General features: G+C 35.8%; 1 long non-coding RNA gene across 2 annotated transcripts in view; it reads right to left on the bottom strand.

Annotated features, from left to right (window-relative positions):
* The window catches only part of LOC111773789 (uncharacterized), a 90,318-nt gene that overhangs the window by 17,291 nt on the left and 57,308 nt on the right, over nucleotides 1–15,719 (bottom strand). The window contains exon 4 of one of the 2 annotated variants that reach the window (XR_011440235.1): nucleotides 4,737–4,813. The exons of the other annotated variant lie outside the window; for it this stretch is intronic. This is a non-coding gene — a long non-coding RNA (uncharacterized lncRNA). The remainder of the gene's footprint in view (nucleotides 1–4,736; nucleotides 4,814–15,719) is intronic. 2 annotated transcript variants of the gene reach the window in all.

Genomic DNA, 15,719 nt, shown 5'->3' with positions numbered 1-15,719 from the left:
CTTGGGAAACAGCCTCCAGCAGGGATTGTATATTTGATTGATTGATGGCATTAATGGTCATGATTCTTCAGCCATCCCTCTAACCATTCTCTTTGCCACGTGACTTGTAGTACCTCTCATGAAACAGGTGGAGTCTATTTCCCTACTGCCTTCATTCTGAGTTGGCCATGCGTCTTGCTCCAGACAAAAGAATATTAGTAAATATGACTCTTGTAAAGACATTTCTCTTTCTCCTCTTGTTTCTCTACTTTCCCATGAGAACGTATCTGGACAGAGTTGAGACAAGTAGAGCAGTCACCCTAGCCAAAGCCACCCTAAGTCAGCTTATTAATAGTCAGCTGACCCCCAGACACGTCAATGGGTCCGGCTGAGACCAAGAGAATGTGTAGCCTAACCCAGCCTAAATCACCCAACTGAAGATTCATGAGCCAAATAAATATTTATTTTTTTAAGCCACTGAGAGTTGGGATAGTTTGTTACTTGGCATTATTATGGAAATACACAACTGATATTGAATATGGGATGAAAAGTCACATAGAGCCCTGTGTAGAATGTTTCTAGTAGATAACTGATTATATCATGTCATACTTAAATTGCTCTACATTAAGCCCTGCCTGTCTTATCAACTTCATCTTTTTTTCCCCTTGTACCCCAAACACTATGCTTCTCTCAAAATTGTACTTATATTTCTGAATATAGACTTTTATCTCAGTCTTGGGCCTTAGGTTGTGCTGCCTAGAAGGGCTCCTTCCACTCCCACTAAATTAAATTTCCACTTGTCCCTTGGTTCTCATTTTAGAAATCATGATCTTTGGAAAACCTGCGTAGGCCCACTCAGAGATTGTTAGGCGACTCTCCTCTGGGTGCCCATAGCACTGTGTGGTTTCACTATCCTGGTGCTTATCAAATGTTGGGGTCATTGCCTGTTTCCTGGGTTTGCTCATGCGATCTATGTTCTTAGAAGGCAAAAAACATGTGTTTTGTGAATCATCGTATCCCCCATTATAAAGCTCAGTACCTGGAACACAGTATGTGCTCAACTAATAGATGTCAAGAAATGAGTGAATAGATGTTGAATTCACGGGCAAATGGGGAAAGGACAATATTGTGAGGGTACCGTGCTACAGGGCAAATATAAGTGGAATTGACAGGAAGGGGAATGTTAAGCCTGTCTGCAAACCACATAGAATAGTCTTCCACTCTCTAGACCTTTTGTATAGGTTTCCAGTAAAGACCAAACACCATCCAGATTGCTAAAATAAAATTAGAATTTTTGGTTTATGAGTAAACTACTTAAAATGGGCAATCGGAATGACTGCAAACTAGGCAGCATGAACTGGGCTTCAATTTGTTCTCCAAGGAAGTTAAAGAAAATGAAAATGAAAGACTCTGTGGAGAATTTCTGTTACAAAGACCCATTTCCAAATTTTGGATGTCATTTTAGGCATTGAATGTTAAGATTTTTAAAAAATACAAAAACAAAACGAGACACATAATCTTTTTGCAATAAAGATCTCTATATTACCAGGAAAATTCAGGAATCAGTGGCTTTGAAACCTGTAATCTTATGGCCATAGGATTTTAGGTAAAGAGAAAACTTTTAGAATTATTTAACCCAATATCTTTTGCAAACTAGTGGGGCACATCTTTGATGCCTTATGTCTACTCTGACTCACTTCTGCTACAGCCATTAGAATTCATTCCCTTTAGATCTTTCCTGGGACACTCTAGACTTCTGTTTTCTTGAGAATTTAGACCATTAAAATTTGAATTTTAATCCATTGATTGAGTTTACCCTTTCTCACTGTACAAATAAAGAAAATAATTCCTGGAAGTTGTGATTGCCCAAGTTAACCCAAATGGTAAGGAGAAAGGTAAAATCCAGTTCTTGAAATTTGCCACTCATTCAGTGCTTTTTTCATTACAATGCACTCTCTTTGACCCCTCTCCTCACACATTCCATTGGGTTGTGCAGAATCTGCATTGCTGGAATGAATACAAGTTGAAGGGGAAGTTAAATCCATCTAAACTTTCAAACGTAGGGGAGATTTAACATCCTTATGTCCTTTGGAACGCTATGGTGCATTCATGGTTCATCTAGTCAGCAAACCAAAGGTCGGGCTTTAGTTGGTATTCAGCATACAGTATACTGTAACATTGATGGGCTATATTTATCCAGTGGTGCTAAAAGATCAAAATAAATATATACCAACGTTGATCCTAACAAATGTGTGCACTGCAGTTGATAGAGTTAACATCAGTTTTTGACTTTGTAATTGTTCACTCATATGTTGCAAATGGCAGTTTTTCCAAAATATAATAATTGGCACTTTATCCTGTAGATTTTTTTTGGAGGAGGAGAAAATCATATGTTTAATATTGGTAGACCTTGATTTCTAGACTATATTAGTGAAGGGAAAAATTAGGGGCCTGGCTTTCAATCAACTATTCAATTAGTTTTATGGGAATTCCCTCTGACAAGTCTTTCTAGGAAGTAATTTTTACTCCTCCAAGTGCTAAAGTAGTAAATACCTCATGCTTTCTGACTTCTCACAAGGGAGCATGTCATGGATCTATGGTCTTTGACTCTGTAGGATAATGTATTGGTTGCATGTCATATCTGTGCCCACATTCCTCTTCTCTCTTATGCCCCAGGGACCCCAATCTCCTGCCAACAGGGTTCAATCCCTATTCCACTTTCTACTCATATCTCCAAGGCTAATGACATGATTCCTACACTTCTGCTGAGAAGAACAGCTCCCATGAGAAGGAATGATTTCTCTCAATGGTAGTTCTTTTGGTTCAACTGGTATGAAACTCTCAGCCTTAAAAAGGTTTCTTTGTCGTATCCAATTGAAAGCTCGTTCAGAGGAGGATGTTGACAAAGAGCACTTCTGGCAACTATTCAGTACAGTTCCACTGGATCCTGCTTCCAATGACACATGTTCCATGTCTCACAGCTGTGCACCTCTCCTTCCTATCCTCTCCACGTCCCTGCCTCTCTGAGGGACCCTTCTGAGGAGCTGACAGCCCTCAGCTTCCCTTCTTTGCATTGAGTCTCAAGCCTTACGATAAGAGAGCATTCCCCTTTCCAAGCATCTTAGGGTATTTCATGCACATTGTACCTCTGGAATCCTGCATGGACATTCAAGAGCTCCTGACATACTTCTCAGGTCTTCTATACTGGTGAATTTTTTCACAGGTGCAGTGCCCACATTGACATTTTACTAATGTGCTAGAGATAATGCTTAAATGAGATATAAATCTGTGATTGTATGGGAAGGTTATGTAGACCATATATGGTATGCATTCTCTTGGCTGTGCCTGATAACCATTCCCACCTCCCTCCTTCCTTGTGGGCAATACCCATGCAGCATTACAGAGGCTGGAAATTCAGTTTAATAGGTTCCCTATCTTTAGGCTTATCAAAAGGACTTATTCACAATGGGACTTATTAATACTGTTTTTAACAATCTCTTTCTAGACTACCTTTCCAATCTAACATCCTACAGATTTTCATTCCTTCTAATTCTCTATCTATATTACTGTCTATATTCAATTGCAGTAGGCATTTTATTTGTCTTTACTTATAGTGTTTCCACCTTGAAATGCCTTTCTTAGATTTTCCACTTATTGAAACTTATTCACATGACAAGGCCCAGGGGAGATGTCCCAGGAGATATGAGCAAACACTCCTCTATGTCTCAATCAGAAGTAACTGTTTCCTCCTCCATATTCCCACTGCACATTGTTCACATTGCGAAGAGTTCATTTATCTCATCATGTACCATTATTATATTGGATATATATGTATATTTATAATATACATGAGTATATATGTCTTTAATATTATGTACTTTTATATTTAATCTATCATGAATTCACACAGGGCCTTAAAAATAAAAGATTAAATAACTATTTATTAAACAAATGGATATTTTGTGGTAGGTAACTGGACAAATTTTTTTTTAATCGATTTGATTGGATTATTTTATTTAAGAAACATTAAAATGAGCAGAGGTGACTACTCTGTTAAAAGCCAATTCCTGTTGACCATGCTTCTCATGAAAGAAACCTATGTCTTCTGGAAGTTTAGATTCATTCTGATTTAAGTAAGCAAATTTTAACAAAGCACCCAATTCTGGACCCACGTAGCTCGTAGAAAAATGGAAAATAGTATAGACTTTTGGTAATAAAGCTCCAAGGCGAATTTGTGAGTGTCCATGGGAAGATTTTTTTTTCCCTTTCTAAATACCCTGTCCCAATTTGACCAAATATTTGTGCGAACATTTGTGTCTTGCAGCACCATAGTAGAAAAAAGGCAACAAGTGGGTCACCAAACAGAGATGAAAATTTTGTATTCCACTAAGAACTATGGCTTCTCTCTTTAGTAATAGAAAAATAGCAAAGAAAGAAACCAAAGAAGACTTTTAAAACAAAGATCAGAAAGATGCTGCCTACAGATGGGTATCATTGTTGTGCTGACAAGTTAGGCAGAAGGAAAATTACTTGTTAGCTCCCCGACTTTCATGTGCTGAACACAAAACCACAGGCACTAATAAGAAGCCTAGGAAACTGTTCAAAGTAGTTTTCAAAGTACTCAAAGATTATTTCATAGGGTCAAAGAAGTTCTTCTATGAATGTGACTAGAACATATTACATCCATTATTAGAAACGTTACAGAAGTACAACAATATCTTTACAATTGCTTTAGAGTTATAAAAACTATTGCATACATATCTCATTTGATTTTCATCAGCAAAATTTCAGCCTCCTCCAGCTACTTGGTATCTTCTTGAATCTTCTGCACCCTCTGTTAGTTGCTCCAGAGGACCCAGGACAAGATAGATAAACGTCTTTGAGTAGGCGAAGCAATGGAGAAATTACCCATGGGGATTATCTATTGAACTGTTTTCGTCATAATCTGAACTATAAAGATACTAGATTACAGGAAACTAATATGTCATTATGGAATCTAGGTGGATTTTGATGGATTGGTTGTTGGTTTGTGAAAAAATATTTGTTTATAAGTAATGTCAGAGTAAAGAAGTATACTTGTTTAGAGTTTAGAAGCTGTCAATTATTTAACTTACTAGAGTCTCAGTTATTCTAGTCTATAAAATGGGATAATAGTACTTACATGGTAAAGTTGTTGTGACACTAAGTAAGCTAATATATAAAGTGCTTTGCATTGAGCTTTAGGCATAAAGCATTCTCAGCACACGTTAGTTCTCCTAATGATAATAATAACACTGATTCACTACTTAATATTGCAGGTGACTTTATATGGCTTAGTTTACTTCATCCTCTCAACAAACTCTACCAGCTCCTCAAAATGCTAAATATAACATAAGAAGTTTAGTGTAAGCTTTGCCAGTTTATTGCTAAAGTGGTATAGTAAAATATCCTTTCATAATTGAGTCCTCAAAGACTGGTTCATAGAGTCAAAGAAATTCTTCTACTAAAGTGTCTAGAACATACTGCAGCCATTTTTAAAAATAGTACGATAGCATAACAATCTCCTTACAATTGCTTTACAGTTATAAAAACTATTCCATACATATTTCATTGATCTTCAGAATAGTTTTATTAAGTAGGAAAGTGGTTATTAATTAGTTATTAAATAGTTATTTATTTACATAGTAGTTATTAATTAGTTATTACCAGGTTAAAAGTAGTTACATTTAAGGGAACCAAAACTCAGAAAGATTAAGCTCTTACATTATCACATAGTAGAAATGAAGAGCAAGATTGCTGAATTCTAGTCTAATATTTCATTTCTCACATTGGTCCAAATCATAGCACCTCAAGCCTTTCATTGGATAACTAGTGTATTACGCAGGATTTATTAAGCATCTATCACTTTCCAGGCCCTATGTTGAGGACAGTTAGGGTACTCTGGGATACCCTACGATGGAGAGGCATAATTGAATGGGACCCCAACTCTAGTCAGAAAAAGCCAGAGACTACTCTCTGCTCCCAATACCCACATTGTCCTCTTGAACACATAACTAGACCGCATTTCCCAAACTCCCTTGCAGTTAGGTATAGCCAAGGGCGTGAGTTCCAGCCAATGAAGTGTGAATAGGACTGTCGTGCACCATCTTCAGTTTCCTTTTGCTCTCCGCTATCTGGGTTCAGATGACTACGGGGAATGTTAGAGCCCCAACAAAATGGAAGAATTCTCTGTCCCTGCATCACCACATGAGGAGGCTGATCAGGGACACTTCAAACAGGAAATGAAACTATTACATAAGTGAGAATTAAGCTTCTGTTATGTTTAAGCCATTATACATATGTACATATACATATACTTCCTTTTCTAAAACTCAGGGAATGTTAGGAGAGGCTTCCTGAAGCAGGTAATTACTATGCAGACATCTAAAAGTTATGTAGGTAAAGCATTTGGGGAAGAGTAGGAAAAAACCTAAAACCCAGCAGACGTAAAAGCCTAGAGACCATTCGGCCTTGCTACTCAAAGTGCATGGACCAGCAGCTTCAGCATCACCCGGAAGCTTGTTAGAAATCCCGAATCTTGGGCCCCAGTGGAGGGAGACCTATTGAACTAGAATGTGCATTTTTAGAAAGATCATCAGGCAATTCATATGGCATTAAAGATTGAGAAGAACTGCTTTAGGATAGTAGTGGTCCAATGTAGTTGGCACATAGAGGATGAGGTGTGCAATAGGGAGGCGAAAAGCCAGAGAAGCAAATAAAGACCAGATCTTCTGGGGTCTTGCACATGGTTCCTATAGTAGAAAGGAATGTCTTAGTCTGCTTGAGCTGCTATAACAAAATACACTGGGTGGCTTAAACAACAGAAGTTTGTTTTCCTACAGTTCTGGAAGCTGAGAAGTTCAAGATGATGGTGCCAGCCTGGTTAGGTTCTGGTGAGAGACCCCTTCCTGGTTTGCAGGTGGCTGGCCACCTTCTCACTGTGTCCTTACAAGGTAAAGAGAGCACTCTAGTTTCTAGCTCTTCTTATAAAGACACTAATACCACTACAGGGGCTCCACCTTCATGACCTCCTATAAAGCTAATTCTCTCAAAAAAGCTCCACTTCCAGATACCATTACATTGGGGGTTAGGGTTTCAACATCTGAATTTGGTGGGACCACAAACATTTAGTCCATAACAAGGAGTTAATATTGCTTTAAAAAAAATGTGTTCATTCAATTTCTGCTACATATCTGGCACTGTGAGGGATATAAGAGGCAGAAAATATGATTCCAAATGCTGAAGAAACAGCATCCGTGGCGACACACTGCTGATTGAGCTGGCCTCTCACACTAGTCTTACTCGAAAGCCAAAATCCTTTCTCTTAAGTCCCACGACTGCAGTATGAGAAGCTTGGATGACAGATACACACAGAATTGAAGATTTAGGATTTTATCCAGTTAACATTATAGGTTCTTGAGCAAAAGTCAACTTCATTGGAAGTGGTAGTTAAGAAAATTTAACCAGGAAGATGCGTGGAAGATAACTTATACCTTTACCCCCCAGGTATTTATTGGGTACCTCCTAAGTTCTGTTTCCAGCCAACTCTTACACTCAGCTTCCAGGTTCCAATTTAGATAACACTGTCTATACGCTTCTTTACTAATGGAAGATCAGATGTTTTTGAAGGGTGGAGTAGGGGAAAGGGAGAGAGGAAAGTGGAGGTTGGGAGAGAGAAAAAGAGAGAGAGAGAGAAAAGGGAGGAGACATTGAAACTAGAAATATTTCCTATATGCATATAAATACACATTCTAATGGGTGTTGAATAGTAATCTTACTTGGAGATATGTGTGCACAATGTTTAGAATATATACAACAGATGCGACTATATAAGATACTCCAGATCCTCCTATAATGATGAATGATGAGAGAGACTTTAGGTCTTGTTTTTTTTGCTCCTTCATCCCTTCTTGTCATACATGAAGAAAATTAAGTGACTTGCCCAGGGGCACCTATGAAGAGACTGGCAGTTATGAGATTAGAACTTGAGTGTTTTCTCTCTCAACCAAAAATATCACAAAATGTTCAATAAAACACTATTTCTACAAGATGATAATTTTTTTTGAGGAAGATTAGCCCTGAGCTAACTGCTTCCAATCCTCCTCTTTTTGCTGAGGAAGACTGGCCCTGGGCTAACATCCATGCCCATCTTCCTCTACTTTATATGTGGGATGCCTACCACAGCATGGCCTGCCAAGCGGTGCCATGCCTGCACCCGGGATCCGAACCAGCGAACCCTAGGCCGCCAAAGCAGAACGTGTGCACTTTAACCACTGTGCCACCCGGCTACCCCCAGGATGATGATTTTTATGAGACAAAGTGTTTCATGGTCATATACATTTGGAAAACTCTGGGTTATACAACGGAAAATAAGTTCATTGGCAGCAGGACTTCTGAGAGCCTTAATTCAACGCACCAATGAAGTCTGTGAGTCTCCCAGGCGGTAGCAGTGTTCAGAATTTTCCAACGTCTTTTGTTACTGAGGATCGATGTTCCACAGGGCATGCTTTGGTTCTATTGAATCCTACTGAGCTTTTTCTCTACTTTATACACAACTCCTCTGAGTTTGTTGGGGAAAGAATGTGAGATCTCTGTTCTCATCTCTGTCAACAAATAACAAAGTAACCCTAGGCTGGTTACTAGTTATTTCTTTGGGATTGACTTTCTCATCTATAAAATAAAGGGACTTGTAAGATGGCTCTCCCCTGAGGGTTTGATTATCTATGTTAAATGTTGTAGATCAGCTGGAAGAAGAAGGGGACAAGGTCAGGACACCTAACTAGCAAGTTCTGGCTCTGACACTAACAAGCTAGGTGATGTGTAACAATTCACTAAATCTTTCCAGGTCTCAGTGTTTTTATTTGAAACGTAATGAAGTTGGACTGCATGGTCTAGTCCAGAGTACCTTGTTTAGACTAGATGAGCAGAAAAAAGTGATTTTAGAAATAATGAAATATACAAAAATGATGATAAAAGTGAGACTAGAAATGTTAATAGGAGAAAAAATGTTGATGTCTTTCTTTTTCTTGGAAGCAGGAAAGAAGAGAAGAGTGAGGGAAATCAAAGATAGATGTGTAAGTATAAAAGGGAAAAGTTCTTGCTATAAGTGTGTGGGAAACTTTTGAAATTAAGCTCCTCTTTACCTACCATGATGTCAGAAATTTTGAAACATGAAAAGAGAAGATAAATAAGTATAATACCCTTAATAGTTGAAAAGAAACTCTAAAACAATTAAAAATATATATCACCAATTCAAATGACTTTGCTGAGGAAAACCACGTACCAAATAAATCAATATCTAGAATGTAGGCTAACAAAATGCAAATATTGCTTGATGCCATAATTACGAGTTTAAAGAATGGATATTGTTTTCTGATTACAAGAAGAGTATATGCTCATTTAAAACAATTATATAATACAAAAAAAGTATAAGGAATAAAATGAAAATCATCTATATTCCCTGAATAATAACGGTTAATATTTAGTTACAAAGCCTTAGATTTAGTTGTACCTGTTTATAAATATACATTACATATTATGAGTATTCTATTGATAAACAGGTATTATTGTTAAAGTTACACTAGAATTGGATCATACAATGTATAATGTTTGATAACATGCTTTATTCACTTAAAATATCATATAAAATTCTCCACATCAATAAATATGGATTTCCTAAATAATTTTTATTAGCTAAATGGTATTTTAATGGTATACCATTATATATTTGATCAGTCTCTAACGGATTGCTGCTATTATGAACAACCTCCTAATGTTACACATGTCTTAACTATATTTGTATAGAAATTTGTATATTTATCCCACTATCTCCTTGAAATAAATTCCTAAGGGGGAATAACTAAAGCAAAGGATATAAAAGCTTTGATTTGGTCTGCTAAACTGCCCACTACAAAAATTGTACTGATTTTATTTCTATCAACAATATATGAGAAAATCATTTATTTACACCATTTCCAATATAGAGATTTTTTAAAAATTTTCATTTTTCACTAAACTAAAAAGCAAATATTGATATCTAATTTTTTAATGAGAATTTAATCATTTATCAATATGGTTTAACATCTTGTAAACTTATCGAGTACATTTCTTCTGCAAAAAGATTTATGTCCATTTCTCACTAGAGGTGTTGGTCTTTTCTTTCTAATTTATAAAAGTGCTTTATATATTAATGTTATTGATCATTTGTAAAAATATTGCAAATACTTTCCCCAGTTTATCGCTTATCTTTTGATCCTTTGCATAGTTTTACAACATAAAATATTTTTGAGAAGTCAATATGTCCTTTACAGAATCTTCCATTGATAATATATAGAAATTATTTCTCACTCAAGATTATAAAAACATAAATTTATATTTCCTTCAGTTATTTTATGTTTTTTTTTTTCAGTTATATTTTTGATCCATTTGGAAGGATTTTTATGATAAGGAATGAGGTAAGGATCAACTTTATTTTTTCCTCACATGGCTGACCAATTGTGCCATTGCAACTTACTGAATAATTATCATTTATGATGATAATAATTTTCTGTTTAATTTGAAATGCCTTTCAAAATAAACTATATTTTCATGCAGTTAAATCCACCAATATTTTTTAATAGTTTCAATTCTGAAAGAAAACTATTTTCCTCTACTAATTGTATGAATGTATATTTCACTTTTGTTTTCCACCAAGAATTATTTGTAAAAAGGCATGAGAAAGGAATTAACTTTTTTTTGGCCAATATTTACTCAGTTGCTTCAGCATCATTTATCCCCTCTTTTCCCACTGATTTCAAACATCACCATTCTTATACAATAAAGTTTGCTACTATTTTTTCTGTTTTGCCTATTTCTATGCCATTATTACACCTTTAAAATTACTGTGGATTTGTAATATACTTTGATATCTGATTGTGCTAATCGTGAATAGCTGGTAAACTGCCTCTCATTATACCCCTTTTTTCTAAATGCTCTTGGCTATTTTCACGTTTTTTAGTTGGAATTTAGAATCCTTTTGTCAATCTAAGTATATATAAGTATATGGACAGGGAAAATATGTGTTATTGGATATAGAGACTTTAATGTCCTATAGGGCTTTCTGAGATACTATTGGGAAGTTCTTATAAAAATAGAAAATTTTAGAGGTAAACTTTCTTGCTTTAGATCAATAATCAATCTGAAGAAGAGTAAAGGATATATAACTTTTTATTTCTGTATGTTTGGAAGCTTTTTTTTAAAGGAAGCTGTCTTCTAATTTTATATATATCCTAAAGTTTCACTACTGTCATCAACAAAATTGTTAATATATATTTGTAGGCTAATGAATGGATAACTCTGTAGAGTTATTAATAAATGGATGAGTTTTTGAAGAGGGATATCAAACCAGTCCCTCTTTAAGTCTGTGGCAGGCAGTATCCTAGGAGAATAGCATGTTGTAAATCTGGCATAACAGCAAGATTTGGTTTTAAAGACTTTGTGTCTATGTCACAGAATATTATTAACACTCACCTTGTATCACGACAATTCTTCCCCTGTCTCCTCCCTTACAAATGGAGCACCAATTAAGGGCTGTTCTTGTAGTTTTCTTTGAGCTCAATAGCTCTTTCCAATTACAACCAGCTTAAGTCGAAAAGAAAAAATGAGTGGGAGCTATCACGTAACCCAAATAAAACCTAGGATGTCACATGGCCCAGTGTTAGCAGTGTGTTGTACTGAAAGAATCACTGTTTAACAACCAATGTTATTAAAAATTAACTCCTACTTTTATTTGTTTTTCAAAGAATTTTAAGATTCAAGAAATAATCCAAAACGCAACTTCCTAAAATCCTTTGCCTCTGTTCTTCTATTCTCTAAAGCCTAGACGCTTCTCCAGTCTCAGGAGTCACAGTCCTCCTTCTCTAGCAACATTTTTTTCACCGATAATCTTGCACATGTAATGTCCATTTTCTCTTTTCTTACTCTTTTATTTTTATTCTTAACTTCCTGTCATTTCTATGCTCCCAAGTTTGCATCATGTAATTTCATAAACTAACCAGATAGACTTCTTTAAGGAGTAAAGATTAGGGATGGAAATAGGGGGCGATAATCAAATACAAGATTCTCTTTGACAGATGAAATAGGCAGGGCAGATATAGTTCAAGGCTGAGAATACTTGATATTAAATAATTTTATACCTGCCACATTTGTACAGATTAATAGAATCCTGTCTAGGTCATATCAAGTTGTGGAATTAAAACTGGCATCTGTCAAAGGATGAAGGCGTTAGTAATTATTTCCATCTTTTATTTAAGGGAAGGATTTCTGTTTTCTGAAGCACAGCTTGGGGAGAAATAAGATGAATAAAACAACAGGAAGAAATATTAACAACTGTCATTTATTACATGATTACTTCAGCTTATGCAAGGGGCTAAGCATTTTACATCCTAAAACATCAAAACTTTGTGTTAGCATTTGTTCTTAACCCAGTTTTTCAAGGAGAAAACAAATAATTAGAACTATAATCAGTTGTCTCAAAGCACATAACTAGGAAGTGGTGAAATTACTCTTCCATTGTATGGTCTCTGGCTCCATATTTATAATAATTCCAATATACAACAAGACAAGTCAGAATATAGTCAAATTAGGGATGGAAGAGGTAAAGCAATCATTGTAAAATAGCCGTAAAAAATTCAGTGAAGAAAAACAGAGTGTACTCTTTCTAATAGAGAGCAACTGTTCAATATTTTTCAGTGAAATGAATGGATAAGTGAAGTGGTAAGTTTCCTTAACATTAGTACTGTTAATCTATTTTCTTTTGTCTCATGTTTTAATTTTATTTCACGTTCTAGCTTATTTTGTGTTTATTTTCATATTTCTATATTTTATGAAGCATTGGAAACTACTGAAATTATCTTTGTAATGATGAAGGGGTTGTAAACAATTATATGCAGTTGACAAATCATTTGAATCAATTTGTAGAACACAATTCAGAAATGTTTACTGTTATTTTATTCCTCATTTTTATATTCTCTTGGAACCCTTGTGAAGATGTATTATGAATCAAGTGAATCAAGAAGAATCCACTTAAAACACTTCCCCAGAATTTCTGAGAAAAATCCACAGGATATTAAATTCCCTGCTGGAAGAGAAGCTCATGTTATTCATAATCACATATTTGAATATAATCAGGTCAATATGTAAGTGACTTTGAAGGTGATCCATTGTGTCCATATCTTCCTTCAAAGGTTCAGCAAAGTCTGTTTTCTCCAGAGACAGTCTAGTCAATAACTATGACTTGCCCAAGCCAGAAATGTGACATTTAGGGAGCTGAGTGCCATGGAAGAACGGATTCCCATCTCATTTGCACACTGCACAAAGATTAGCAGTCATAGTAAGGATGACACCAGCACGAAAAATCCTTCCTCCTGATTGTAGGCTGGACTTGCTGTTCATCAGTTCGATACAAATTATTTCTGAGCAATTCCCCCTGCAATTACCTGATTAGCAATCCCAATTGCTTCTCCCTTTTTCAAAGACTTTGATTAAATGATATCCCCTCCTGATTGCTTTATCAAGTCCAGCTACTATGGATTATTGACAGCTCTGTGTTAACTAACTGTCTTGTTTTTTGGCAAGCTGCCAGGCAAATGGGAAAGCAGCTGTTTCTTGAGATGGGGAGAAGAGAAATCGGATTGATATAGTCCTTACGGCTTTTGAAGCTGACAGACCATTAGCTGACCTTGAAATTGTTTTGGTGATTGTCAGAGTGTTTGACATCCCTTTGGATTACCAAAGATTGACAACTAGATAGTAAAGGTGGTTGATGCTCTGATACAAACCCCCATCATTTTACAGGTGTAGAAAGCAAGTGTACTGTGTGTTGTTGTAGAGGTTTGCTAGTTGGAGGAAATGAAATGCTTTAGCCTACTTCGCACAGAGTTCTGACTACACAGATTGTCCAGAGCCACAAGGCTTAAATTAGACTTTTGCCTTGCTTCCTTGTTGATCTGAAATCGTGTGTAAAGTCTGGTGAACATCCTCATTTTCATCCAATAGCTCTATACGACAAGGATGGCGATTTTTTTGTATATCTTACTTAAAAACTCATGGAGGTTTTGACACATGGCCAAGGAAGACTTGAACATATTCACAATCATCCTCCCACCCTGATCTTTAAATACAGATTATTTCACTTTTAGTTGTTTTCCTTCCCTTTAAAAATATTAAGTCCCTTTTTGTGTTCTGTCTTTTGCTTTTGTTGTTTTCCATCCAAATGGCTCTTCAATCTGAATCTTTGTAAGATGGGGAGGCAAAATGTTGAGAGAGTAGGCTTGAGATAAGAGTGAATATTATTGGGATGTATTGTGAATCAAGGGAATCAGGAGGAATCCACTTAAAACACTTCCTCAGAATTCCTGAGAAAAATCCACAGGATGTTAAATTCCCTGTTGGAATAGAAGCTCATGTTCTTCACAATCAGGAGAAAAATATCAAACAAATCCCAAACAATGGTGTTTGCCTTTTCCTCACACTTAACTCAACTGTATTTTTTCTTTTTAAATAAAATTTATTTTAGAACAGTTTTGGATTTACAGAATTATTGTGAAGGTAGTACAGAGAGTTGCTATGTACTCAATACCCAGTTTCCCCTATGTATTCTCCTTTTCTTGATATCCTACATTACTATGGAATTTTTGACATAATTAATTAGCCAGAATTGATAAATTGTTACTAAATAAAGTACACAGCTTATTCAGATTTCCTTGGTTTTTACCTAATGCCCTCTTTATGTCCCGGGACCATCCAAGAAACTATGTTATATTTAGTCTTCATGTCTCCTTAGGTTCCTCTTGGCTGTGAGAGTTTCTCAGACTTTCTTGGTTTTTGATGACCTTGGAAGTTTTTAGGCATACTAGTCAGGTATTTTGTAGAATGTCGTTACATGTAAAGAGTAATTTAACAGTAGAGAAACCCGATGAACACTACCTCAAGCCAGATGATAAAGGTCGACATCACAGTTATAAGTCATGTTGATAGTATGTACCCTTGATACAATGTAATAAGAATGACAATTTATGCCTGTGGTTTTCTTCCCCAAAACCCATTACTCCAATTTAATAATGAGAAAAAGATCAGACAAATGCCAATTAAGAGACCTTCTACAAAATACCTGACCAGTACACTTCAAACTGTCAAGTTCATCAAAAACCAAACTGTTAACTAACTAACTAAATGAAGAAGAGTAAACAAATCTCCTGTGAAGAATAATTTCAAATAATTTATGTAGATATTCCACCTCACTGTGGACTCATGAATATTTGATACTTTGGGTTAAAGTCTAATACTACTTAATTTATTTTGTTACTCAAACTATTCCAATTTATGTTCTTCTAGCTGACTCTTGTATCCCTTTGACGTATCTCCATCACTATAGGTGTTTTTTTCTTTTTTCGTGGAGGGAGTAGCTTATTAACTCCCAAAACTTTTTTCTAATTGTGGTAAAATACACATAACATAAAATTTACCATCTTAATCATTTTTAAGTGCACAGTTCAATAGTGGTAAGTACAAGTATATTCACATTGTTGTGCAACCAATCTGCAGAACTTTTTCATTTTGCAAAACTGAAACTCTACATCTGCTAAACAACAGCTCCCCCTTTTCCCTCTCTTCAGCCCCTGGAAGCCACCATTCTAGTTTCTGTTTCTATGAATTTGACTACTCTAGATACATCATATCAATAG

This window comes from Equus caballus, chromosome 6 (genome assembly GCF_041296265.1).
Source record: "Equus caballus isolate H_3958 breed thoroughbred chromosome 6, TB-T2T, whole genome shotgun sequence".
NCBI classification, from domain to species: Eukaryota; Metazoa; Chordata; class Mammalia; order Perissodactyla; family Equidae; genus Equus; species Equus caballus.
This window is presented reverse-complemented; position numbering and strand designations above follow the sequence as displayed.